This window comes from Coregonus clupeaformis, unplaced genomic scaffold (genome assembly GCF_020615455.1).
Source record: "Coregonus clupeaformis isolate EN_2021a unplaced genomic scaffold, ASM2061545v1 scaf0523, whole genome shotgun sequence".
NCBI lineage: Eukaryota > Metazoa > Chordata > Actinopteri > Salmoniformes > Salmonidae > Coregonus > Coregonus clupeaformis.
In genome coordinates this window covers 249505-277500 of record NW_025533978.1, presented here as the reverse complement: position 1 = coordinate 277500, position 27996 = coordinate 249505, and the positions used below count along the sequence as shown (strand labels likewise).

General features: G+C 41.4%; 12 non-coding genes and 1 pseudogene across 12 annotated transcripts; all 13 read left to right on the top strand.

Moving 5' to 3' along the window:
• Positions 1–434: 434 nt before the first annotated feature.
• On the top strand, positions 435–553 carry LOC121562271. The gene has a single exon (XR_005999468.1). It is a non-coding gene; the product is annotated as a 5S ribosomal RNA (ribosomal RNA).
• A 1165-nt stretch (positions 554–1718) lies between these two features.
• Positions 1719–1827, top strand: LOC123484984 (annotated as a pseudogene).
• A 1165-nt stretch (positions 1828–2992) lies between these two features.
• LOC121562982 lies at positions 2993–3110 on the top strand. The gene has a single exon (XR_006658805.1). It is a non-coding gene; the product is annotated as a 5S ribosomal RNA (ribosomal RNA).
• A 1164-nt stretch (positions 3111–4274) lies between these two features.
• Positions 4275–4393, top strand: LOC121562968. Its single transcript, XR_005999704.2, has one exon. It is a non-coding gene; the product is annotated as a 5S ribosomal RNA (ribosomal RNA).
• A 1172-nt stretch (positions 4394–5565) lies between these two features.
• On the top strand, positions 5566–5684 carry LOC121562970. The gene has a single exon (XR_005999706.2). It is a non-coding gene; the product is annotated as a 5S ribosomal RNA (ribosomal RNA).
• Positions 5685–6849: 1165 nt separating this feature from the next.
• LOC121562254 lies at positions 6850–6968 on the top strand. The gene has a single exon (XR_005999452.1). It is a non-coding gene; the product is annotated as a 5S ribosomal RNA (ribosomal RNA).
• Positions 6969–8141: 1173 nt separating this feature from the next.
• LOC121562255 lies at positions 8142–8260 on the top strand. The gene has a single exon (XR_005999453.1). It is a non-coding gene; the product is annotated as a 5S ribosomal RNA (ribosomal RNA).
• Positions 8261–9418: 1158 nt separating this feature from the next.
• LOC121562269 lies at positions 9419–9537 on the top strand. Its single transcript, XR_005998749.2, has one exon. It is a non-coding gene; the product is annotated as a 5S ribosomal RNA (ribosomal RNA).
• Positions 9538–10699: 1162 nt separating this feature from the next.
• LOC121562256 lies at positions 10700–10818 on the top strand. Its single transcript, XR_005999454.1, has one exon. It is a non-coding gene; the product is annotated as a 5S ribosomal RNA (ribosomal RNA).
• A 1164-nt stretch (positions 10819–11982) lies between these two features.
• Positions 11983–12101, top strand: LOC121562267. The gene has a single exon (XR_005999464.2). It is a non-coding gene; the product is annotated as a 5S ribosomal RNA (ribosomal RNA).
• A 1163-nt stretch (positions 12102–13264) lies between these two features.
• On the top strand, positions 13265–13383 carry LOC121559316. Its single transcript, XR_005998737.2, has one exon. It is a non-coding gene; the product is annotated as a 5S ribosomal RNA (ribosomal RNA).
• A 1157-nt stretch (positions 13384–14540) lies between these two features.
• LOC121559327 lies at positions 14541–14659 on the top strand. Its single transcript, XR_005998747.1, has one exon. It is a non-coding gene; the product is annotated as a 5S ribosomal RNA (ribosomal RNA).
• Positions 14660–22645: 7986 nt separating this feature from the next.
• On the top strand, positions 22646–22763 carry LOC123484983. Its single transcript, XR_006658807.1, has one exon. It is a non-coding gene; the product is annotated as a 5S ribosomal RNA (ribosomal RNA).
• Positions 22764–27996: the final 5233 nt, after the last annotated feature.

Genomic DNA, 27996 nt, shown 5'->3' with positions numbered 1-27996 from the left:
GGGCATTCCTGTGCCGTTTCAGAAAGTTCATGGAAATACGAATCACTGATGCATTTTGTTCATGTCTTATGATTGACTTGGGCAAATGAATGCGTTTTCTAACAAGTTGAATAGATTTAGTTGATTTCTTACTAAGTTCAATAAATGTTTGAATATTGTTGAATTTCGGTTTAATGTCTGGATTCCGTGATTCGGTCCGCAACGCCTATTTTATAGGGCCCTAGTCAATGAACTTGTCATAAATCAACATAGGATATGCCCTCTTCCCCCCCCAACAAGACTCAAATATATATATATATATTTTATATATTTTTTGGAAATGTAAGCAAGGGTTGAGCTTCTTCAGTTTGTGTCACAAAGTGGATACGTTTCTGTGTCCCTTTCAGAGTGAGTGACACATTGACTTTATATAGTGTACCAAGAGTTGTTCCCTCGCTTACGGCCATACCAGCCTGAATACGCCCGATCTCGTCCGATCTCGGAAGCTAAGCAGGGTCGGGCCTGGTTAGTACTTGGATGGGAGACCGCCTGGGAATACCAGGTGCTGTAAGCTTTTTGTCCCAGTACAGCGTGCTCTTGTGTCATGGAGCAACTGCCTTTTATTTATCACCCTAATAATATCATGGATTGTTATTGGACTAAATGCAGTTTGTGTGTGCTGCCCTGCCCTGATCAAATCAAATAATGGACAGTGCGTTTCCCTCAAAATATAGGCAGTACATGCAGCCTTTGTTTTTAGTCTAGGAGACAGTCAATGTCTGTAGTCCATTAGGGCACTATAAAATCCCTTCAATGTTTTGCCTGATTCCGTTAATTCCCAAGTTCCCTTTTCTCCGTTTAGATTTCCCCGTTGACCGTTTGTCCCTGTTTTGGCAGGTTTTCGCTCTCAAAAGTACACCTTTTTAATAGCAAAACAGCACAATTGGATGTTCTATGTCCACAACAATGTTTAAACCCTATCAGGTGACCATTTGTGAGGTCTGGGAAAAATGTAAGACATTTAGATTTTGGGGTGTAGTTACCCTTAAATGCAAGCGTGCACCAGGAAGAGACCTTTGTTTGGTTAAGCGGTGTTGCTGTAGAACAAATGGCCACTGGAGTGATGCAAATGATCACGGTATAATTCTGCCAGGCAGGCATAGGCTACTTTGTAGTTAACATTTACTTGCGAAGGTTTTGGGGAAAGCCATTCCTTCCCTACCAGAAGAAGGTTATCATTAGCATCATCGCTAACGGCTACACAAAGTGTAGACATACGCGCGCACCGCACACATGCACACAGACAGGGGCATTCCTGTGCCGTTCCAGAAAGTTCATGGAAATACGAATCACTGATGCATTTTGTTCATGTCTTATGATTGACTTGGGCAAATGAATGCGTTTTCTAACAAGTTGAATAGATTTAGTTGATTTCTTACTAAGTTCAATAAATGTTTGAATATTGTTGAATTTCGGTTTAATGTCTGGATTCCGTGATTCGGTCCGCAACGCCTATTTTATAGGGCCCTAGTCAATGAACTTGTCATAAATCAACATAGGATATGCCCTCTTCCCCCCCCAACAAGACTCATATCATATATATATATATATATATATATTGGAAATGTAAGCAAGGGTTGAGCTTCTTCAGTTTGTGTCACAAAGTGGATACGTTTCTGTGTCCCTTTCAGAGTGAGTGACACATTGACTTTATATAGTGTACCAAGAGTTGTTCCCTCGCTTACGGCCATACCAGCCTGAATACGCCCGATCTCGGAAGCTAAGCAGGGTCGGGCCTGGTTAGTACTTGGATGGGAGACCGCCTGGGAATACCATGTGCTGTAAGCTTTTTGTCCCAGTAGAGCGTGCTCTTGTGTCATGGAGCAACTGCCTTTTATTTATCACCCTAATAATATCATGGATTGTTATTGGACTAAATGCAGTTTGTGTGTGCTGCCCTGCCCTGATCAAATCAAATAATGGACAGTGCGTTTCCCTCAAAATATAGGCAGTACATGCAGCCTTTGTTTTTAGTCTAGGAGACAGTCAATGTCTGTAGTCCATTAGGGCACTATAAAATCCCTTCCATGTTTTGCCTGATTCCGTTAATTCCCAAGTTCCCTTTTCTCCGTTTAGATTTCCCCGTTGACCGTTTGTCCCTGTTTTGGCAGGTTTTCGCTCTCAAAAGTACACCTTTTTAATAGCAAAACAGCACAATTGGATGTTCTATGTCCACAACAATGTTTAAACCCTATCAGGTGACCATTTGTGGGGTCTGGGAAAAATGTAAGACATTTAGATTTTGGGGTGTAGTTACCCTTAAATGCAAGCGTGCACCAGGAAGAGACCTTTGTTTGGTTAAGCGGTGTTGCTGTAGAACAAATGGCCACTGGAGTGATGCAAATGATCACGGTATAATTCTGCCAGGCAGGCATAGGCTACTTTGTAGTTAACATTTACTTGCGAAGGTTTTGGGGAAAGCCATTCCTTCCCTACCAGAAGAAGGTTATCATTAGCATCATCGCTAACGGCTACACAAAGTGTAGACATACGCGCCGCACCGCACACATGCACACAGACAGGGGCATTCCTGTGCCGTTTCCAGAAAGTTCATGGAAATACGAATCACTGATGCATTTTGTTCATGTCTTATGATTGACTTGGGCAAATGAATGCGTTTTCTAACAAGTTGAATAGATTTAGTTGATTTCTTACTAAGTTCAATAAATGTTTGAATATTGTTGAATTTCGGTTTAATGTCTGGATTCCGTGATTCGGTCCGCAACGCCTATTTTATAGGGCCCTAGTCAATGAACTTGTCATAAATCAACATAGGATATGCCCTCTTCCCCCCAACAAGACTCAATATATATATATATATATATATATATATTGGAAATGTAAGCAAGGGTTGAGCTTCTTCAGTTTGTGTCACAAAGTGGATACGTTTCTGTGTCCCTTTCAGAGTGAGTGACACATTGACTTTATATAGTGTACCAAGAGTTGTTCCCTCGCTTACGGCCATACCAGCCTGAATACGCCCGATCTCGTCCGATCTCGGAAGCTAAGCAGGGTCGGGCCTGGTTAGTACTTGGATGGGAGACCGCCTGGGAATACCAGTGCTGTAAGCTTTTGTCCCAGTAGAGCGTGCTCTTGTGTCATGGAGCAACTGCCTTTTATTTATCACCCTAATAATATCATGGATTGTTATTGGACTAAATGCAGTTTGTGTGTGCTGCCCTGCCCTGATCAAATCAAATAATGGACAGTGCGTTTCCCTCAAAATATAGGCAGTACATGCAGCCTTTGTTTTTAGTCTAGGAGACAGTCAATGTCTGTAGTCCATTAGGGCACTATAAAATCCCTTCAATGTTTTGCCTGATTCCGTTAATTCCCAAGTTCCCTTTTCTCCGTTTAGATTTCCCCGTTGACCGTTTGTCCCTGTTTTGGCAGGTTTTCGCTCTCAAAAGTACACCTTTTTAATAGCAAAACAGCACAATTGGATGTTCTATGTCCACAACAATGTTTAAACCCTATCAGGTGACCATTTGTGAGGTCTGGGAAAAATGTAAGACATTTAGATTTTGGGGTGTAGTTACCCTTAAATGCAAGCGTGCACCAGGAAGAGACCTTTGTTTGGTTAAGCGGTGTTGCTGTAGAACAAATGGCCACTGGAGTGATGCAAATGATCACGGTATAATTCTGCCAGGCAGGCATAGGCTACTTTGTAGTTAACATTTACTTGCGAAGGTTTTGGGGAAAGCCATTCCTTCCCTACCAGAAGAAGGTTATCATTAGCATCATCGCTAACGGCTACACAAAGTGTAGACATACGCGCGCACCGCACACATGCACACAGACAGGGGCATTCCTGTGCCGTTCCAGAAAGTTCATGGAAATACGAATCACTGATGCATTTTGTTCATGTCTTATGATTGACTTGGGCAAATGAATGCGTTTTCTAACAAGTTGAATAGATTTAGTTGATTTCTTACTAAGTTCAATAAATGTTTGAATATTGTTGCATTTCGGTTTAATGTCTGGATTCCGTGATTCGGTCCGCAACGCCTATTTTATAGGGCCCTAGTCAATGAACTTGTCATAAATCAACATAGGATATGCCCTCTTCCCCCCAACAAGACTCAATATATATATATATATATATATATATATATTGGAAATGTAAGCAAGGGTTGAGCTTCTTCAGTTTGTGTCACAAAGTGGATACGTTTCTGTGTCCCTTTCAGAGTGAGTGACACATTGACTTTATATAGTGTACCAAGAGTTGTTCCCTCGCTTACGGCCATACCAGCCTGAATACGCCCGATCTCGTCCAATCTCGGAAGCTAAGCAGGGTCGGGCCTGGTTAGTACTTGGATGGGAGACCGCCTGGGAATACCAGGTGCTGTAAGCTTTTTGTCCCAGTAGAGCGTGCTCTTGTGTCATGGAGCAACTGCCTTTTATTTATCACCCTAATAATATCATGGATTGTTATTGGACTAAATGCAGTTTGTGTGTGCTGCCCTGCCCTGATCAAATCAAATAATGGACAGTGCGTTTCCCTCAAAATATAGGCAGTACATGCAGCCTTTGTTTTTAGTCTAGGAGACAGTCAATGTCTGTAGTCCATTAGGGCACTATAAAATCCCTTCAATGTTTTGCCTGATTCCGTTAATTCCCAAGTTCCCTTTTCTCCGTTTAGATTTCCCCGTTGACCGTTTGTCCCTGTTTTGGCAGGTTTTCGCTCTCAAAAGTACACCTTTTTAATAGCAAAACAGCACAATTGGATGTTCTATGTCCACAACAATGTTTAAACCCTATCAGGTGACCATTTGTGAGGTCTGGGAAAAATGTAAGACATTTAGATTTTGGGGTGTAGTTACCCTTAAATGCAAGCGTGCACCAGGAAGAGACCTTTGTTTGGTTAAGCGGTGTTGCTGTAGAACATATGGCCACTGGAGTGATGCAAATGATCACGGTATAATTCTGCCAGGCAGGCATAGGCTACTTTGTAGTTAACATTTACTTGCGAAGGTTTTGGGGAAAGCCATTCCTTCCCTACCAGAAGAAGGTTATCATTAGCATCATCGCTAACGGCTACACAAAGTGTAGACATACGCGCGCACCGCACACATGCACACAGACAGGGGCATTCCTGTGCCGTTTCAGAAAGTTCATGGAAATACGAATCACTGATGCATTTTGTTCATGTCTTATGATTGACTTGGGCAAATGAATGCGTTTTCTAACAAGTTGAATAGATTTAGTTGATTTCTTACTAAGTTCAATAAATGTTTGAATATTGTTGAATTTCGGTTTAATGTCTGGATTCCGTGATTCGGTCCGCAACGCCTATTTTATAGGGCCCTAGTCAATGAACTTGTCATAAATCAACATAGGATATGCCCTCTTCCCCCCAACAAGACTCAAATATATATATATATATATATATATATATATATATATTGGAAATGTAAGCAAGGGTTGAGCTTCTTCAGTTTGTGTCACAAAGTGGATACGTTTCTGTGTCCCTTTCAGAGTGAGTGACACATTGACTTTATATAGTGTACCAAGAGTTGTTCCCTCGCTTACGGCCATACCAGCCTGAATACGCCCGATCTCGTCCGATCTCGGAAGCTAAGCAGGGTTGGGCCTGGTTAGTACTTGGATGGGAGACCGCCTGGGAATACCATGTGCTGTAAGCTTTTTGTCCCAGTAGAGCGTGCTCTTGTGTCATGGAGCAACTGCCTTTTATTTATCACCCTAATAATATCATGGATTGTTATTGGACTAAATGCAGTTTGTGTGTGCTGCCCTGCCCTGATCAAATCAAATAATGGACAGTGCGTTTCCCTCAAAATATAGGCAGTACATGCAGCCTTTGTTTTTAGTCTAGGAGACAGTCAATGTCTGTAGTCCATTAGGGCACTATAAAATCCCTTCAATGTTTTGCCTGATTCCGTTAATTCCCAAGTTCCCTTTTCTCCGTTTAGATTTCCCCGTTGACCGTTTGTCCCTGTTTTGGCAGGTTTTCGCTCTCAAAAGTACACCTTTTTAATAGCAAAACAGCACAATTGGATGTTCTATGTCCACAACAATGTTTAAACCCTATCAGGTGACCATTTGTGGGGTCTGGGAAAAATGTAAGACATTTAGATTTTGGGGTGTAGTTACCCTTAAATGCAAGCGTGCACCAGGAAGAGACCTTTGTTTGGTTAAGCGGTGTTGCTGTAGAACAAATGGCCACTGGAGTGATGCAAATGATCACGGTATAATTCTGCCAGGCAGGCATAGGCTACTTTGTAGTTAACATTTACTTGCGAAGGTTTTGGGGAAAGCCATTCCTTCCCTACCAGAAGAAGGTTATCATTAGCATCATCGCTAACGGCTACACAAAGTGTAGACATACGCGCGCACCGCACACATGCACACAGACAGGGGCATTCCTGTGCCGTTTCAGAAAGTTCATGGAAATACGAATCACTGATGCATTTTGTTCATGTCTTATGATTGACTTGGGCAAATGAATGCGTTTTCTAACAAGTTGAATAGATTTAGTTGATTTCTTACTAAGTTCAATAAATGTTTGAATATTGTTGAATTTCGGTTTAATGTCTGGATTCCGTGATTCGGTCCGCAACGCCTATTTTATAGGGCCCTAGTCAATGAACTTGTCATAAATCAACATAGGATATGCCCTCTTCCCCCCAACAAGACTCATATATATATATATATTTTTATTTATATATATGGAAATGTAAGCAAGGGTTGAGCTTCTTCAGTTTGTGTCACAAAGTGGATACGTTTCTGTGTCCCTTTCAGAGTGAGTGACACATTGACTTTATATAGTGTACCAAGAGTTGTTCCCTCGCTTACGGCCATACCAGCCTGAATACGCCCGATCTCGTCCGATCTCGGAAGCTAAGCAGGGTCGGGCCTGGTTAGTACTTGGATGGGAGACCGCCTGGGAATACCAGGTGCTGTAAGCTTTTGTCCCAGTAGAGCGTGCTCTTGTGTCATGGAGCAACTGCCTTTTATTTATCACCCTAATAATATCATGGATTGTTATTGGACTAAATGCAGTTTGTGTGTGCTGCCCTGCCCTGATCAAATCAAATAATGGACAGTGCGTTTCCCTCAAAATATAGGCAGTACATGCAGCCTTTGTTTTTAGTCTAGGAGACAGTCAATGTCTGTAGTCCATTAGGGCACTATAAAATCCCTTCAATGTTTTGCCTGATTCCGTTAATTCCCAAGTTCCCTTTTCTCCGTTTAGATTTCCCCGTTGACCGTTTGTCCCTGTTTTGGCAGGTTTTCGCTCTCAAAAGTACACCTTTTTAATAGCAAAACAGCACAATTGGATGTTCTATGTCCACAACAATGTTTAAACCCTATCAGGTGACCATTTGTGAGGTCTGGGAAAAATGTAAGACATTTAGATTTTGGGGTGTAGTTACCCTTAAATGCAAGCGTGCACCAGGAAGAGACCTTTGTTTGGTTAAGCGGTGTTGCTGTAGAACAAATGGCCACTGGAGTGATGCAAATGATCACGGTATAATTCTGCCAGGCAGGCATAGGCTACTTTGTAGTTAACATTTACTTGCGAAGGTTTTGGGGAAAGCCATTCCTTCCCTACCAGAAGAAGGTTATCATTAGCATCATCGCTAACGGCTACACAAAGTGTAGACATACGCGCGCACCGCACACATGCACACAGACAGGGGCATTCCTGTGCCGTTTCAGAAAGTTCATGGAAATACGAATCACTGATGCATTTTGTTCATGTCTTATGATTGACTTGGGCAAATGAATGCGTTTTCTAACAAGTTGAATAGATTTAGTTGATTTCTTACTAAGTTCAATAAATGTTTGAATATTGTTGAATTTCGGTTTAATGTCTGGATTCCGTGATTCGGTCCGCAACGCCTATTTTATAGGGCCCTAGTCAATGAACTTGTCATAAATCAACATAGGATATGCCCTCTTCCCCCCCCCCAACAAGACTCAAATATATATATATATATATATATATATATATATATTGGAAATGTAAGCAAGGGTTGAGCTTCTTCAGTTTGTGTCACAAAGTGGATACGTTTCTGTGTCCCTTTCAGAGTGAGTGACACATTGACTTTATATAGTGTACCAAGAGTTGTTCCCTCGCTTACGGCCATACCAGCCTGAATACGCCCGATCTCGTCCGATCTCGGAAGCTAAGCAGGGTCGGGCCTGGTTAGTACTTGGATGGGAGACCGCCTGGGAATACCAGGTGCTGTAAGCTTTTTGTCCCAGTAGAGCGTGCTCTTGTGTCATGGAGCAACTGCCTTTTATTTATCACCCTAATAATATCATGGATTGTTATTGGACTAAATGCAGTTTGTGTGTGCTGCCCTGCCCTGATCAAATCAAATAATGGACAGTGCGTTTCCCTCAAAATATAGGCAGTACATGCAGCCTTTGTTTTTAGTCTAGGAGACAGTCAATGTCTGTAGTCCATTAGGGCACTATAAAATCCCTTCAATGTTTTGCCTGATTCCGTTAATTCCCAAGTTCCCTTTTCTCCGTTTAGATTTCCCCGTTGACCGTTTGTCCCTGTTTTGGCAGGTTTTCGCTCTCAAAAGTACACCTTTTTAATAGCAAAACAGCACAATTGGATGTTCTATGTCCACAACAATGTTTAAACCCTATCAGGTGACCATTTGTGAGGTCTGGGAAAAATGTAAGACATTTAGATTTTGGGGTGTAGTTACCCTTAAATGCAAGCGTGCACCAGGAAGAGACCTTTGTTTGGTTAAGCGGTGTTGCTGTAGAACAAATGGCCACTGGAGTGATGCAAATGATCACGGTATAATTCTGCCAGGCAGGCATAGGCTACTTTGTAGTTAACATTTACTTGCGAAGGTTTTGGGGAAAGCCATTCCTTCCCTACCAGAAGAAGGTTATCATTAGCATCATCGCTAACGGCTACACAAAGTGTAGACATACGCGCGCACCGCACACATGCACACAGACAGGGGCATTCCTGTGCCGTTCCAGAAAGTTCATGGAAATACGAATCACTGATGCATTTTGTTCATGTCTTATGATTGACTTGGGCAAATGAATGCGTTTTCTAACAAGTTGAATAGATTTAGTTGATTTCTTACTAAGTTCAATAAATGTTTGAATATTGTTGAATTTCGGTTTAATGTCTGGATTCCGTGATTCGGTCCGCAACGCCTATTTTATAGGGCCCTAGTCAATGAACTTGTCATAAATCAACATAGGATATGCCCTCTTCCCCCCCAACAAGACTCATATTATATATATATATATATATTGGAAATGTAAGCAAGGGTTGAGCTTCTTCAGTTTGTGTCACAAAGTGGATACGTTTCTGTGTCCCTTTCAGAGTGAGTGACACATTGACTTTATATAGTGTACCAAGAGTTGTTCCCTCGCTTACGGCCATACCAGCCTGAATACGCCCGATCTCGTCCGATCTCGGAAGCTAAGCAGGGTCGGGCCTGGTTAGTACTTGGATGGGAGACCGCCTGGGAATACCAGGTGCTGTAAGCTTTTGTCCCAGTAGAGCGTGCTCTTGTGTCATGGAGCAACTGCCTTTTATTTATCACCCTAATAATATCATGGATTGTTATTGGACTAAATGCAGTTTGTGTGTGCTGCCCTGCCCTGATCAAATCAAATAATGGACAGTGCGTTTCCCTCAAAATATAGGCAGTACATGCAGCCTTTGTTTTTAGTCTAGGAGACAGTCAATGTCTGTAGTCCATTAGGGCACTATAAAATCCCTTCAATGTTTTGCCTGATTCCGTTAATTCCCAAGTTCCCTTTTCTCCGTTTAGATTTCCCCGTTGACCGTTTGTCCCTGTTTTGGCAGGTTTTCGCTCTCAAAAGTACACCTTTTTAATAGCAAAACAGCACAATTGGATGTTCTATGTCCACAACAATGTTTAAACCCTATCAGGTGACCATTTGTGAGGTCTGGGAAAAATGTAAGACATTTAGATTTTGGGGTGTAGTTACCCTTAAATGCAAGCGTGCACCAGGAAGAGACCTTTGTTTGGTTAAGCGGTGTTGCTGTAGAACAAATGGCCACTGGAGTGATGCAAATGATCACGGTATAATTCTGCCAGGCAGGCATAGGCTACTTTGTAGTTAACATTTACTTGCGAAGGTTTTGGGGAAAGCCATTCCTTCCCTACCAGAAGAAGGTTATCATTAGCATCATCGCTAACGGCTACACAAAGTGTAGACATACGCGCGCACCGCACACATGCACACAGACAGGGGCATTCCTGTGCCGTTTCAGAAAGTTCATGGAAATACGAATCACTGATGCATTTTGTTCATGTCTTATGATTGACTTGGGCAAATTAATGCGTTTTCTAACAAGTTGAATAGTTTTAGTTGATTTCTTACTAAGTTCAATAAATGTTTGAATATTGTTGAATTTCGGTTTAATGTCTGGATTCCGTGATTCGGTCCGCAACGCCTATTTTATAGGGCCCTAGTCAATGAACTTGTCATAAATCAACATAGGATATGCCCTCTTCCCCCCCAACAAGACTCATATATATATATATATATATATATATATTGGAAATGTAAGCAAGGGTTGAGCTTCTTCAGTTTGTGTCACAAAGTGGATACGTTTCTGTGTCCCTTTCAGAGTGAGTGACACATTGACTTTATATAGTGTACCAAGAGTTGTTCCCTCGCTTACGGCCATACCAGCCTGAATACGCCCGATCTCGTCCGATCTCGGAAGCTAAGCAGGGTCGGGCCTGGTTAGTACTTGGATGGGAGACCGCCTGGGAATACCAGGTGCTGTAAGCTTTTGTCCCAGTAGAGCGTGCTCTTGTGTCATGGAGCAACTGCCTTTTATTTATCACCCTAATAATATCATGGATTGTTATTGGACTAAATGCAGTTTGTGTGTGCTGCCCTGCCCTGATCAAATCAAATAATGGACAGTGCGTTTCCCTCAAAATATAGGCAGTACATGCAGCCTTTGTTTTTAGTCTAGGAGACAGTCAATGTCTGTAGTCCATTAGGGCACTATAAAATCCCTTCAATGTTTTGCCTGATTCCGTTAATTCCCAAGTTCCCTTTTCTCCGTTTAGATTTCCCCGTTGACCGTTTGTCCCTGTTTTGGCAGGTTTTCGCTCTCAAAAGTACACCTTTTTAATAGCAAAACAGCACAATTGGATGTTCTATGTCCACAACAATGTTTAAACCCTATCAGGTGACCATTTGTGAGGTCTGGGAAAAATGTAAGACATTTAGATTTTGGGGTGTAGTTACCCTTAAATGCAAGCGTGCACCAGGAAGAGACCTTTGTTTGGTTAAGCGGTGTTGCTGTAGAACAAATGGCCACTGGAGTGATGCAAATGATCACGGTATAATTCTGCCAGGCAGGCATAGGCTACTTTGTAGTTAACATTTACTTGCGAAGGTTTTGGGGAAAGCCATTCCTTCCCTACCAGAAGAAGGTTATCATTAGCATCATCGCTAACGGCTACACAAAGTGTAGACATACGCGCGCACCGCACACATGCACACAGACAGGGGCATTCCTGTGCCGTTCCAGAAAGTTCATGGAAATACGAATCACTGATGCATTTTGTTCATGTCTTATGATTGACTTGGGCAAATGAATGCGTTTTCTAACAAGTTGAATAGATTTAGTTGATTTCTTACTAAGTTCAATAAATGTTTGAATATTGTTGAATTTCGGTTTAATGTCTGGATTCCGTGATTCGGTCCGCAACGCCTATTTTATAGGGCCCTAGTCAATGAACTTGTCATAAATCAACATAGGATATGCCCTCTTCCCCCCCCAACAAGACTCAAATATATATATATATATATATCTTATATTGGAAATGTAAGCAAGGGTTGAGCTTCTTCAGTTTGTGTCACAAAGTGGATACGTTTCTGTGTCCCTTTCAGAGTGAGTGACACATTGACTTTATATAGTGTACCAAGAGTTGTTCCCTCGCTTACGGCCATACCAGCCTGAATACGCCCGATCTCGTCCGATCTCGGAAGCTAAGCAGGGTCGGGCCTGGTTAGTACTTGGATGGGAGACCGCCTGGGAATACCAGGTGCTGTAAGCTTTTGTCCCAGTAGAGCGTGCTCTTGTGTCATGGAGCAACTGCCTTTTATTTATCACCCTAATAATATCATGGATTGTTATTGGACTAAATGCAGTTTGTGTGTGCTGCCCTGCCCTGATCAAATCAAATAATGGACAGTGCGTTTCCCTCAAAATATAGGCAGTACATGCAGCCTTTGTTTTTAGTCTAGGAGACAGTCAATGTCTGTAGTCCATTAGGGCACTATAAAATCCCTTCAATGTTTTGCCTGATTCCGTTAATTCCCAAGTTCCCTTTTCTCCGTTTAGATTTCCCCGTTGACCGTTTGTCCCTGTTTTGGCAGGTTTTCGCTCTCAAAAGTACACCTTTTTAATAGCAAAACAGCACAATTGGATGTTCTATGTCCACAACAATGTTTAAACCCTATCAGGTGACCATTTGTGAGGTCTGGGAAAAATGTAAGACATTTAGATTTTGGGGTGTAGTTACCCTTAAATGCAAGCGTGCACCAGGAAGAGACCTTTGTTTGGTTAAGCGGTGTTGCTGTAGAACAAATGGCCACTGGAGTGATGCAAATGATCACGGTATAATTCTGCCAGGCAGGCATAGGCTACTTTGTAGTTAACATTTACTTGCGAAGGTTTTGGGGAAAGCCATTCCTTCCCTACCAGAAGAAGGTTATCATTAGCATCATCGCTAACGGCTACACAAAGTGTAGACATACGCGCGCACCGCACACATGCACACAGACAGGGGCATTCCTGTGCCGTTTCAGAAAGTTCATGGAAATACGAATCACTGATGCATTTTGTTCATGTCTTATGATTGACTTGGGCAAATGAATGCGTTTTCTAACAAGTTGAATAGATTTAGTTGATTTCTTACTAAGTTCAATAAATGTTTGAATATTGTTGAATTTCGGTTTAATGTCTGGATTCCGTGATTCGGTCCGCAACGCCTATTTTATAGGGCCCTAGTCAATGAACTTGTCATAAATCAACATAGGATATGCCCTCTTCCCCCCCAACAAGACTCAAATATATATTTATATATATATATATATTTGGAAATGTAAGCAAGGGTTGAGCTTCTTCAGTTTGTGTCACAAAGTGGATACGTTTCTGTGTCCCTTTCAGAGTGAGTGACACATTGACTTTATATAGTGTACCAAGAGTTGTTCCCTCGCTTACGGCCATACCAGCCTGAATACGCCCGATCTCGTCCGATCTCGGAAGCTAAGCAGGGTCGGGCCTGGTTAGTACTTGGATGGGAGACCGCCTGGGAATACCAGGTGCTGTAAGCTTTTTGTCCCAGTAGAGCGTGCTCTTGTGTCATGGAGCAACTGCCTTTTATTTATCACCCTAATAATATCATGGATTGTTATTGGACTAAATGCAGTTTGTGTGTGCTGCCCTGCCCTGATCAAATCAAATAATGGACAGTGCGTTTCCCTCAAAATATAGGCAGTACATGCAGCCTTTGTTTTTAGTCTAGGAGACAGTCAATGTCTGTAGTCCATTAGGGCACTATAAAATCCCTTCAATGTTTTGCCTGATTCCGTTAATTCCCAAGTTCCCTTTTCTCCGTTTAGATTTCCCCGTTGACCGTTTGTCCCTGTTTTGGCAGGTTTTCGCTCTCAAAAGTACACCTTTTTAATAGCAAAACAGCACAATTGGATGTTCTATGTCCACAACAATGTTTAAACCCTATCAGGTGACCATTTGTGAGGTCTGGGAAAAATGTAAGACATTTAGATTTTGGGGTGTAGTTACCCTTAAATGCAAGCGTGCACCAGGAAGAGACCTTTGTTTGGTTAAGCGGTGTTGCTGTAGAACAAATGGCCACTGGAGTGATGCAAATGATCACGGTATAATTCTGCCAGGCAGGCATAGGCTACTTTGTAGTTAACATTTACTTGCGAAGGTTTTGGGGAAAGCCATTCCTTCCCTACCAGAAGAAGGTTATCATTAGCATCATCGCTAACGGCTACACAAAGTGTAGACATACGCGCGCACCGCACACATGCACACAGACAGGGGCATTCCTGTGCCGTTCCAGAAAGTTCATGGAAATACGAATCACTGATGCATTTTGTTCATGTCTTATGATTGACTTGGGCAAATGAATGCGTTTTCTAACAAGTTGAATAGATTTAGTTGATTTCTTACTAAGTTCAATAAATGTTTGAATATTGTTGAATTTCGGTTTAATGTCTGGATTCCGTGATTCGGTCCGCAACGCCTATTTTATAGGGCCCTAGTCAATGAACTTGTCATAAATCAACATAGGATATGCCCTCTTCCCCCCCAACAAGACTCAAATATATATATATATATATATTGGAAATGTAAGCAAGGGTTGAGCTTCTTCAGTTTGTGTCACAAAGTGGATACGTTTCTGTGTCCCTTTCAGAGTGAGTGACACATTGACTTTATATAGTGTACCAAGAGTTGTTCCCTCGCTTACGGCCATACCAGCCTGAATACGCCCGATCTCGTCCGATCTCGGAAGCTAAGCAGGGTCGGGCCTGGTTAGTACTTGGATGGGAGACCGCCTGGGAATACCAGGTGCTGTAAGCTTTTGTCCCAGTAGAGCGTGCTCTTGTGTCATGGAGCAACTGCCTTTTATTTATCACCCTAATAATATCATGGATTGTTATTGGACTAAATGCAGTTTGTGTGTGCTGCCCTGCCCTGATCAAATCAAATAATGGACAGTGCGTTTCCCTCAAAATATAGGCAGTACATGCAGCCTTTGTTTTTAGTCTAGGAGACAGTCAATGTCTGTAGTCCATTAGGGCACTATAAAATCCCTTCAATGTTTTGCCTGATTCCGTTAATTCCCAAGTTCCCTTTTCTCCGTTTAGATTTCCCCGTTGACCGTTTGTCCCTGTTTTGGCAGGTTTTCGCTCTCAAAAGTACACCTTTTTAATAGCAAAACAGCACAATTGGATGTTCTATGTCCACAACAATGTTTAAACCCTATCAGGTGACCATTTGTGAGGTCTGGGAAAAATGTAAGACATTTAGATTTTGGGGTGTAGTTACCCTTAAATGCAAGCGTGCACCAGGAAGAGACCTTTGTTTGGTTAAGCGGTGTTGCTGTAGAACAAATGGCCACTGGAGTGATGCAAATGATCACGGTATAATTCTGCCAGGCAGGCATAGGCTACTTTGTAGTTAACATTTACTTGCGAAGGTTTTGGGGAAAGCCATTCCTTCCCTACCAGAAGAAGGTTATCATTAGCATCATCGCTAACGGCTACACAAAGTGTAGACATACGCGCGCACCGCACACATGCACACAGACAGGGGCATTCCTGTGCCGTGCCAGAAAGTTCATGGAAATACGAATCACTGATGCATTTTGTTCATGTCTTATGATTGACTTGGGCAAATGAATGCGTTTTCTAACAAGTTGAATAGATTTAGTTGATTTCTTACTAAGTTCAATAAATGTTTGAATATTGTTGCATTTCGGTTTAATGTCTGGATTCCGTGATTCGGTCCGCAACGCCTATTTTATAGGGCCCTAGTCAATGAACTTGTCATAAATCAACATAGGATATGCCCTCTTCCCCCCAACAAGACTCAAATATATATATATATATATATATAAATATTTATTTTGGAAATGTAAGCAAGGGTTGAGCTTCTTCAGTTTGTGTCACAAAGTGGATACGTTTCTGTGTCCCTTTCAGAGTGAGTGACACATTGACTTTATATAGTGTACCAAGAGTTGTTCCCTCGCTTACGGCCATACCAGCCTGAATACGCCCCTTTCGGTAATTGAGGAAGTGGAAACAGGTGCGGTGGTATTGGAGGAGAAGGAGAGGGAATTGGTTGCTGCGTTTTGAAATCTTTTTTTGTTTGGTTATTTATGTGGAATTTGATTTTTGTTTTTGATTTATTAGTAAGAGTTGTTTCTCCCCTAGCAGCTTTTGCTGGGGGGAAGGAAAGGAGGAAAAATACAGATATAATTAGTTAATCGGACGGACAACAATAGATACAACGACCTACGCGATGGAACAGACAAAGAGTACTGGACATGGAGGAAAAGTTCCTGATGCACCATCATCGAGGGAAAAGTCCTATGATAAGACTTGTACGGTGGCGGTGGATATCACTGGGGAAAAGAAATTAACGATGATGGAATTGCTGAGAGGGATAAAGGAGGCGTGTGGAACGGTGATAGGGTGCAGATTTAAAGGTGATCAGAAGTATGAGATTACGATGTCCCATGTCCATGGGAAGGAGAGGTTAATGGATGGACTAAAAATCAAATCGTGCACGGTAATGGCGAGGGACATTTCAGCGGATGAGCTGGTGGTGTCCTTTATGAATTTACCAGTGTATATTAGTGACGATACTATCGTGGCAAAATTGGAAGGATGGGGTGTGAAGGCGGTTTCTGGGATTAAGAGGAGATTATGGCCAGGAACAGAGATCGCTGATGGCACAAGATTCTGTAAAGTTCGGTTTACAGACGTGGTGCGCTCACTACCATATTCTACCAAGTTTGAGACGTTGGAGGGGACTGAGTACTTTCGAGTGATACATGACAGGCAAGTTAAAGTGTGCCGAATTTGTATTCAGTCTGGCCACGTAGTACGGGACTGTCCTGATTTTCTATGTCGGAGATGCGGAGCACAAGGGCACTATGCAAGAGAGTGCGTCGAGAGAGAGGAGAGACCATGTAATGGATGTGGGGAGAGAAGAATGCGCTGTACGTGTACTGGGCCAACAGATGGTGAAGACATGGAACAACAGGAGGAGGAGATGGAAGAAGAGAGAGTGGAGGAGGGGGGACGTGATGGAGGACGGGGAAAAAGGAGACAAGGATGGTGGAGGAGGAGGAGATGGTGAATCTACTGCGACAGAGGGGGATGGAATTGGGGCGAGCATGGATGTCGAATTCCTAGATGACTACTGCACAGATGGAAAGGAGCCTGATGGTGGAGAAGGAGGAGGAGGTGAGCAGGAAACGGAAACATCTGAAGGTGAGGGAGATGAAGATAATGGAGGGGTTGTACCTGACACTATTCCTGAAAGTATGGATGTGAAGGGGGAATCCGCGAAGAGGAAGGACTCTGAGAGTGAAGTGTCCGCGGGTGAAGTCCAAAGGGTGAGGGAAGAAGCAAAGGAAAGTAGGAAGAGCAAGATCAAGAAGAAGAAGAAAAAGACTGGGTCTTGATGATGGGAAAAATCAACATATTAATTGTACTTATGGTGAGTGTTGTATCTGTTAATATTAATGGACTAAGGAATATGGGAAAGTTAGAACAGACAGTGAGTCTACTACAGGCTGATATTTTATGCTTCCAAGAGACACACTGGACTGACAGTATGATGGATGGAGTAAGAAAGAGATGGATGGATTTGATTTATTATAATAATGGTGGGGAGAGGACGTGTGGGGTTGCTATATTAATTAAGAGGGATAGTGTACAGAATATTAGGCAAGTGTATGCGGATAAAGAGGGTAGACTTTTGAGTGTTAAATTTGAATTTCTAAATGTGCAATACACTTTATTGAATGTTTATGCACCTAATAATGAGAGTGACCGAGAAGTATTTTTTAAGGCACTTGAGCAACATTGTGTGGGTAACTGTATATTGGTTGGGGATTTTAACGTTAGATTGACAAAACTGGACACGTCAAGGAGTACTTTGTTGCGCTCTGACATGTCTAGGCGAGTATTGTTGGGGATAATGAAGGATCATTGTCTGAGTGATGTATGGAGGGGAATGCATCCAGGTCAGAGAGTTTTTTCAAGGAGGCAGGTTGTTTTGAAGGTTCTCAGGCAAAGCCGCATAGATTATTGTTTAGCGGCGGAAAATATAGTGCAATATATACAAAAGATTAGGTATGATTTTAATACATTAAGTGATCATGCCTCTCTTGGTTTCCTGCTGGGTCCTAGTGTGCCTTCTAGAGGGGGTGGTGTATGGTGTTTGAATGCTGAGCTACTAAAAGAAGGAAAATATATTGATATGATTTCTGATTGTATAAATAGAGAAATATTGAGTGATTTTAAAAGTGTTAATATTGGTTTGTGGTGGGAGGGTCTAAAAGAGAAGATTAGAGGGTTGAGCATTAAATATGCAAGACGAAGGAATTTTCTTTTAAAGAGGGAGAGGATAGCTTTGAATAAAAGACTAGACATTGAGCTGGGGAAAGTTGATACGGTGGAGGGTTATGATATGGCAGGTTTTATGGAAGCTCAGGCTGCGGTACATAACTTTGAAAAGAGTGCATGTATGGGGGGCAATAGTAAGGAGTAGAGTACAGTATGCCATAGAAGGAGAGAAATGTACATCCTTCTTTTTAGGGTTAGAAAAGAAGAAGCAGGCTAGAAACTATATTACAGAAATCGAGAATGAGAGGGGGGAGACAGTGAATGATCTGGTGGGGATTTTAGATACAATAGAATGTTTTTATAGTAATCTTTTTAAAAAAGAATGCAATGATCAAGGATGTATAGAAGAGGTGTTGAGCTATGTAGATGCCAGAATATCAGAGGATGAAAGACTCATGTGTGACACAGACTTGGCGGTCACAGAGATACGGGAGGCGATTTTGTCTGCTCATAGAAATAAGAGCCCTGGCTCTGATGGGCTGACAAGTGAGTTTTACAAAACATTTGTGGATATAATGGCACCTGTTTTATTAGATGTGTACAAATATATGGAGCAATCTCAGGAAGTCTCGGAATCGATGGCGACTGGCTTAATAACTATAATATATAAAAACAAGGGAAGTAGGAAAAGATTAGAAAATTTTAGGCCATTATCTATTTTAAATGTAGATTATAAGATCTTAACTAAGGTGCTGGCTAACAGAATTAATAAAGTAATGGGAAGTATTATTTCAGAGACACAGGCTTACAGTGTTCCTGGTAGAGAAATAGCAGACATTATTTGCACTTTAAGGGATGTCATAAGACATATGAAGGGTGAGGGAGGTGTAGTATTGAGCATTGATTTAAATAAAGCTTTTGATAGAGTAGAACATTCATTTCTAATGCAGACGCTTAAAACTTTTGGATTTGGGAGCAGAATGGTGGCCTGGATACAGCTGCTATACGGTGCTGCAGTAAGTAGAGTAAAATGTAACGGGTTACTTACTGATGCTTTCCCATTGGAGAGGTCGGTGAGGCAAGGATGTCCATTGTCTGCGGCCTTATATTGTATGTCGGTTGAGCCTCTGGTGGCTCTCCTTAAAGCAGACCACCAGATCCGAGGCGTTTCTATTCCAGGGGTGGAGTCAGCATTGTGCAGCAATATGCAGATGACACTACAATTACTGTTAGAGATGTGGAAAGTGTAAATAGAGTGATGGAGTGTTTTGAGCTCTTTGGGAAAGCATCAGGTGCTAAGATTAATGTAGAAAAGACTGAGGTTTTGTATGTGGGGCTAGTGAATGATAATGGGTGTAGGTATCATTTTAAAAGAGCTAATGGCTATTTTAAAGCGTTGGGAGTTATTTTGGGTATTGATGAAAAGGAGGCATGTGATAGGACTTGGGCAGGTGTATTGAATAAAATCAAACAAACTATGGCATTTTGGAGATGGAGGAATTTAAAATTGAAAGGAAAGGTAGTGGTAACAAATTCTTTACTAATATCTAAATGTGTATATGTCATGGATGTGCTTCAGATGCCAGAGTGGGTTTTAAAAGAACTTAATTCTATTGTTTCTAACTTCTTGTGGGATGGCAAAGGGGCTAGAATATCTAGGTCTACACTTGCTGCAGAATATAAAGATGGGGGTCTAAAATTAGTGGACATAGACGTGAAAAGAAAAGCATTAAGAATTAAAATTATACAGAAGTATTTATATGGGGAGGAAGAATATGGGTGGAAGAGGTTCTTTAGGAATTATTTGTATAATAATGGAGGATGTGAAGAGAGTGGGTTATTAATGATATGGAAAAAGCCTATGTATGAACAAGTTCCTCTGTTTTATCAGGAAGTGTTACGTGCATGGGGAGAATTTCTTCCTCGTGTAAAATATGTGTGTGAACATAAGGATATAATACTGAATCAACCTGTGTTTTTAAATCCCAAAATTATGTTCAATGATGAAGTGTTGTATAATCCCCCTTTTTATGAGGGCTGGACTGAGACTTATTAAAGACTTTGTATATGAAGTTATTCCTGGGTTTCTAAGAGGCCAGGCCATTTATGACAATGTGAAGGATGTGGATGATACAGTTTGGAAAGGTACTATATTGAATGGATTTGAACGGGTGAAAAGTAGCATTCCAGCAGAATGGGTTTCTGTCATTAATGGAGATGGAATTTGGGAAGATTTATATGTATTACCGAATTTATATATTGACAATGGGGATAAATGGAAAACATTGGCTAGTGTCAGAACAAATGTTTTTTATAAACAATTACTGGTTACTGACAGGCCTGCTGCTGAGAAGAGGTGGGTAGAACTGTTTCCGAAGATGGATCGAAAAGTATTATGGAAAAACTTATACTTACATGGGAATAAATTGGAATGTGAAAATAACGATTTTAAAATAAGACATAATCGGATATACACAAAAGTAGTGCTGCATCAAATAAATAAAGAAATAAAAAGAGAATGTGATATATGTGGTAAGGCACCAGAAAATTTATTACACTTATTTGTAGAATGCGAGGATTTAAAAGATATGTTTTGTAAAGTAAAGGAAATAATATGTAAAAACTGGGGGAGTGGTTTGTTGGAAAAGAATGCGTGGGAGGAATTGGTTTTATTTGGAGTGGGAGATGAATGTAAAGGGGGTTAATGTGAGGTTGTTGAATATTGTATTGAGTTTTGTTAGGTATGCTATTTTTTGTGGGAGGAATTATGCTTATTTTGAAGGGAGGAGGGTAAGGGTGTGGGGTATTTTTGTAGCTTTGTTTAAGAAGCACATCGATATGTTTTATAGTTATGGATTGGAAGATTTTGATGAACTTTTTGTAGAGGGGAGTGGGTTAATTGCAAGGGTGGATGGTGGAGGAATCACTTATAATTTTTGAAAGGAATATTTTGATATTTTCTATGTTTATTTTTATTTGACAGGGAGATGCTTTTAAATCTGCCTATTTAATATGTGGAATTTGATATGTCTTAGTCATGTCTGGTTTTTGTATACTAGGTTTTTGTTTTTATTTCTTTGGGTTCTTTGATTTGATAGGGGGTGAATTGTTCGCCTGCCTATGGTAGAATAGTTTCTAGTGTATGGTTTTTTGTATATAACACTGTACATGGTATAATATAAGTGTATTTGATGAATATTTTACAATAAAAAAAAAAAAAAAAAAAAAAAAAATACGCCCGATCTCGTCCGATCTCGGAAGCTAAGCAGGGTCGGGCCTGGTTAGTACTTGGATGGGAGACCGCCTGGGAATACCAGGTGCTGTAAGCTTTTTGTCCCAGTAGAGCGTGCTCTTGTGTCATGGAGCAACTGCCTTTTATTTATCACCCTAATAATATCATGGATTGTTATTGGACTAAATGCAGTTTGTGTGTGCTGCCCTGCCCTGATCAAATCAAATAATGGACAGTGCGTTTCCCTCAAAATATAGGCAGTACATGCAGCCTTTGTTTTTAGTCTAGGAGACAGTCAATGTCTGTAGTCCATTAGGGCACTATAAAATCCCTTCAATGTTTTGCCTGATTCCGTTAATTCCCAAGTTCCCTTTTCTCCGTTTAGATTTCCCCGTTGACCGTTTGTCCCTGTTTTGGCAGGTTTTCGCTCTCAAAAGTACACCTTTTTAATAGCAAAACAGCACAATTGGATGTTCTATGTCCACAACAATGTTTAAACCCTATCAGGTGACCATTTGTGGGGTCTGGGAAAAATGTAAGACATTTAGATTTTGGGGTGTAGTTACCCTTAAATGCAAGCGTGCACCAGGAAGAGACTTTGTTTGGTTAAGCGGTGTTGTGTACAAATGGCCACTGGAGTGATGCAAATGATCACGGTATAATTCTGCCAGGCAGGCATAGGCTACTTTGTAGTTAACATTTACTTGCGAAGGTTTTGGGGAAAGCCATTCCTTCCCTACCAGAAGAAGGTTATCATTAGCATCATCGCTAACGGCTACACAAAGTGTAGACATACGCGCGCACCGCACACATGCACACAGACAGGGGCATTCCTGTGCCGTTTCAGAAAGTTCATGGAAATACGAATCACTGATGCATTTTGTTCATGTCTTATGATTGACTTGGGCAAATGAATGCGTTTTCTAACAAGTTGAATAGATTTAGTTGATTTCTTACTAAGTTCAATAAATGTTTGAATATTGTTGAATTTCGGTTTAATGTCTGGATTCCGTGATTCGGTCCGCAACGCCTATTTTATAGGGCCCTAGTCAATGAACTTGTCATAAATCAACATAGGATATGCCCTCTTCCCCCCCAACAATACTCAATATATATATATATATATATATATATTGGAAATGTAAGCAAGGGTTGAGCTTCTTCAGTTTGTGTCACAAAGTGGATACGTTTCTGTGTCCCTTTCAGAGTGAGTGACACATTGACTTTATATAGTGTACCAAGAGTTGTTCCCTCGCTTACGGCCATACCAGCCTGAATACGCCCGATCTCGTCCGTCTCGGAAGCTAAGCAGGGTCGGGCCTGGTTAGTACTTGGATGGGAGACCGCCTGGGAATACCAGGTGCTGTAAGCTTTTGTCCCAGTAGAGCGTGCTCTTGTGTCATGGAGCAACTGCCTTTTATTTATCACCCTAATAATATCATGGATTGTTATTGGACTAAATGCAGTTTGTGTGTGCTGCCCTGCCCTGATCAAATCAAATAATGGACAGTGCGTTTCCCTCAAAATATAGGCAGTACATGCAGCCTTTGTTTTTAGTCTAGGAGACAGTCAATGTCTGTAGTCCATTAGGGCACTATAAAATCCCTTCAATGTTTTGCCTGATTCCGTTAATTCCCAAGTTCCCTTTTCTCCGTTTAGATTTCCCCGTTGACCGTTTGTCCCTGTTTTGGCAGGTTTTCGCTCTCAAAAGTACACCTTTTTAATAGCAAAACAGCACAATTGGATGTTCTATGTCCACAACAATGTTTAAACCCTATCAGGTGACCATTTGTGAGGTCTGGGAAAAATGTAAGACATTTAGATTTTGGGGTGTAGTTACCCTTAAATGCAAGCGTGCACCAGGAAGAGACCTTTGTTTGGTTAAGCGGTGTTGCTGTAGAACAAATGGCCACTGGAGTGATGCAAATGATCACGGTATAATTCTGCCAGGCAGTCATAGGCTACTTTGTAGTTAACATTTACTTGCGAAGGTTTTGGGGAAAGCCATTCCTTCCCTACCAGAAGAAGGTTATCATTAGCATCATCGCTAACGGCTACACAAAGTGTAGACATACGCGCGCACCGCACACATGCACACAGACAGGGGCATTCCTGTGCCGTTTCAGAAAGTTCATGGAAATACGAATCACTGATGCATTTTGTTCATGTCTTATGATTGACTTGGGCAAATGAATGCGTTTTCTAACAAGTTGAATAGATTTAGTTGATTTCTTACTAAGTTCAATAAATGTTTGAATATTGTTGAATTTCGGTTTAATGTCTGGATTCCGTGATTCGGTCCGCAACGCCTATTTTATAGGGCCCTAGTCAATGAACTTGTCATAAATCAACATAGGATATGCCCTCTTCCCCCCAACAAGACTCAATATATATATATATATATATATTGGAAATGTAAGCAAGGGTTGAGCTTCTTCAGTTTGTGTCACAAAGTGGATACGTTTCTGTGTCCCTTTCAGAGTGAGTGACACATTGACTTTATATAGTGTACCAAGAGTTGTTCCCTCGCTTACGGCCATACCAGCCTGAATACGCCCCTTTTCGGTAATTGAGGAAGTGGAAACAGGTGCGGTGGTATTGGAGGAGAAGGAGAGGGAATTGGTTGCTGCGTTTTGAAATCTTTTTTTGTTTGGTTATTTATGTGGAATTTGATTTTTGTTTTTGATTTATTAGTAAGAGTTGTTTCTCCCCTAGCAGCTTTTGCTGGGGGGGGAAGGAAAGGAGGGAAAATACAGATATAATTAGTTAATCGGACGGACAACAATAGATACAACGACCTACGCGATGGAACAGACAAAGAGTACTGGACATGGAGGAAAAGTTCCTGATGCACCATCATCGAGGGAAAAGTCCTATGATAAGACTTGTACGGTGGCGGTGGATATCACTGGGGAAAAGAAATTAACGATGATGGAATTGCTGAGAGGGATAAAGGAGGCGTGTGGAACGGTGATAGGGTGCAGATTTAAAGGTGATCAGAAGTATGAGATTACGATGTCCCATGTCCATGGGAAGGAGAGGTTAATGGATGGACTAAAAATCAAATCGTGCACGGTAATGGCGAGGGACATTTCAGCGGATGAGCTGGTGGTGTCCTTTATGAATTTACCAGTGTATATTAGTGACGATACTATCGTGGCAAAATTGGAAGGATGGGGTGTGAAGGCGGTTTCTGGGATTAAGAGGAGATTATGGCCAGGAACAGAGATCGCTGATGGCACAAGATTCTGTAAAGTTCGGTTTACAGACGTGGTGCGCTCACTACCATATTCTACCAAGTTTGAGACGTTGGAGGGGACTGAGTACTTTCGAGTGATACATGACAGGCAAGTTAAAGTGTGCCGAATTTGTATTCAGTCTGGCCACGTAGTACGGGACTGTCCTGATTTTCTATGTCGGAGATGCGGAGCACAAGGGCACTATGCAAGAGAGTGCGTCGAGAGAGAGGAGAGACCATGTAATGGATGTGGGGAGAGAAGAATGCGCTGTACGTGTACTGGGCCAACAGATGGTGAAGACATGGAACAACAGGAGGAGGAGATGGAAGAAGAGAGAGTGGAGGAGGGGGGACGTGATGGAGGACGGGGAAAAAGGAGACAAGGATGGTGGAGGAGGAGGAGATGGTGAATCTACTGCGACAGAGGGGGATGGAATTGGGGCGAGCATGGATGTCGAATTCCTAGATGACTACTGCACAGATGGAAAGGAGCCTGATGGTGGAGAAGGAGGAGGAGGTGAGCAGGAAACGGAAACATCTGAAGGTGAGGGAGATGAAGATAATGGAGGGGTTGTACCTGACACTATTCCTGAAAGTATGGATGTGAAGGGGGAATCCGCGAAGAGGAAGGACTCTGAGAGTGAAGTGTCCGCGGGTGAAGTCCAAAGGGTGAGGGAAGAAGCAAAGGGAAAGTAGGAAGAGCAAGATCAAGAAGAAGAAGAAAAAAGACTGGGTCTTGATGATGGGAAAAATCAACATATTAATTGTACTTATGGTGAGTGTTGTATCTGTTAATATTAATGGACTAAGGAATATGGGAAAGTTAGAACAGACAGTGAGTCTACTACAGGCTGATATTTTATGCTTCCAAGAGACACACTGGACTGACAGTATGATGGATGGAGTAAGAAAGAGATGGATGGATTTGATTTATTATAATAATGGTGGGGAGAGGACGTGTGGGGTTGCTATATTAATTAAGAGGGATAGTGTACAGAATATTAGGCAAGTGTATGCGGATAAAGAGGGTAGACTTTTGAGTGTTAAATTTGAATTTCTAAATGTGCAATACACTTTATTGAATGTTTATGCACCTAATAATGAGAGTGACCGAGAAGTATTTTTTAAGGCACTTGAGCAACATTGTGTGGGTAACTGTATATTGGTTGGGGATTTTAACGTTAGATTGACAAAACTGGACACGTCAAGGAGTACTTTGTTGCGCTCTGACATGTCTAGGCGAGTATTGTTGGGGATAATGAAGGATCATTGTCTGAGTGATGTATGGAGGGGAATGCATCCAGGTCAGAGAGTTTTTTCAAGGAGGCAGGTTGTTTTGAAGGTTCTCAGGCAAAGCCGCATAGATTATTGTTTAGCGGCGGAAAATATAGTGCAATATATACAAAAGATTAGGTATGATTTTAATACATTAAGTGATCATGCCTCTCTTGGTTTCCTGCTGGGTCCTAGTGTGCCTTCTAGAGGGGGTGGTGTATGGTGTTTGAATGCTGAGCTACTAAAAGAAGGAAAATATATTGATATGATTTCTGATTGTATAAATAGAGAAATATTGAGTGATTTTAAAAGTGTTAATATTGGTTTGTGGTGGGAGGGTCTAAAAGAGAAGATTAGAGGGTTGAGCATTAAATATGCAAGACGAAGGAATTTTCTTTTAAAGAGGGAGAGGATAGCTTTGAGTAAAAGACTAGACATTGAGCTGGGAAAAGTTGATACGGTGGAGGGTTATGATATGGCAGGTTTTATGGAAGCTCAGGCTGCGGTACATAACTTTGAAAAGAGTGCATGTATGGGGGCAATAGTAAGGAGTAGAGTACAGTATGCCATAGAAGGAGAGAAATGTACATCCTTCTTTTTAGGGTTAGAAAAAAGAAGCAGGCTAGAAACTATATTACAGAAATCGAGAATGAGAGGGGGAGACAGTGAATGATCTGGTGGGGATTTTAGATACAATAGAATGTTTTTATAGTAATCTTTTTAAAAAAGAATGCAATGATCAAGGATGTATAGAAGAGGTGTTGAGCTATGTAGATGCCAGAATATCAGAGGATGAAAGACTCATGTGTGACACAGACTTGGCGGTCACAGAGATACGGGAGGCGATTTTGTCTGCTCATAGAAATAAGAGCCCTGGCTCTGATGGGCTGACAAGTGAGTTTTACAAAACATTTGTGGATATAATGGCACCTGTTTTATTAGATGTGTACAAATATATGGAGCAATCTCAGGAAGTCTCGGAGTCGATGGCGACTGGCTTAATAACTATAATATATAAAAACAAGGGAAGTAGGAAAAGATTAGAAAATTTTAGGCCATTATCTATTTTAAATGTAGATTATAAGATCTTAACTAAGGTGCTGGCTAACAGAATTAATAAAGTAATGGGAAGTATTATTTCAGAGACACAGGCTTACAGTGTTCCTGGTAGAGAAATAGCAGACATTATTTGCACTTTAAGGGATGTCATAAGACATATGAAGGGTGAGGGAGGTGTAGTATTGAGCATTGATTTAAATAAAGCTTTTGATAGAGTAGAACATTCATTTCTAATGCAGACGCTTAAAACTTTTGGATTTGGGAGCAGAATGGTGGCCTGGATACAGCTGCTATACGGTGCTGCAGTAAGTAGAGTAAAATGTAACGGGTTACTTACTGATGCTTTCCCATTGGAGAGGTCGGTGAGGCAAGGATGTCCATTGTCTGCGGCCTTATATTGTATGTCGGTTGAGCCTCTGGTGGCTCTCCTTAAAGCAGACCACCAGATCCGAGGCGTTTCTATTCCAGGGGGTGGAGTCAGCATTGTGCAGCAATATGCAGATGACACTACAATTACTGTTAGAGATGTGGAAAGTGTAAATAGAGTGATGGAGTGTTTTGAGCTCTTTGGGAAAGCATCAGGTGCTAAGATTAATGTAGAAAAGACTGAGGTTTTGTATGTGGGGCTAGTGAATGATAATGGGTGTAGGTATCATTTTAAAAGAGCTAATGGCTATTTTAAAGCGTTGGGGAGTTATTTTGGGTATTGATGAAAAGGAGGCATGTGATAGGACTTGGGCAGGTGTATTGAATAAAATCAAACAAACTATGGCATTTTGGAGATGGAGGAATTTAAAATTGAAAGGAAAGGTAGTGGTAACAAATTCTTTACTAATATCTAAATGTGTATATGTCATGGATGTGCTTCAGATGCCAGAGTGGGTTTTAAAAGAACTTAATTCTATTGTTTCTAACTTCTTGTGGGATGGCAAAGGGGCTAGAATATCTAGGTCTACACTTGCTGCAGAATATAAAGATGGGGGTCTAAAATTAGTGGACATAGACGTGAAAAGAAAAGCATTAAGAATTAAAA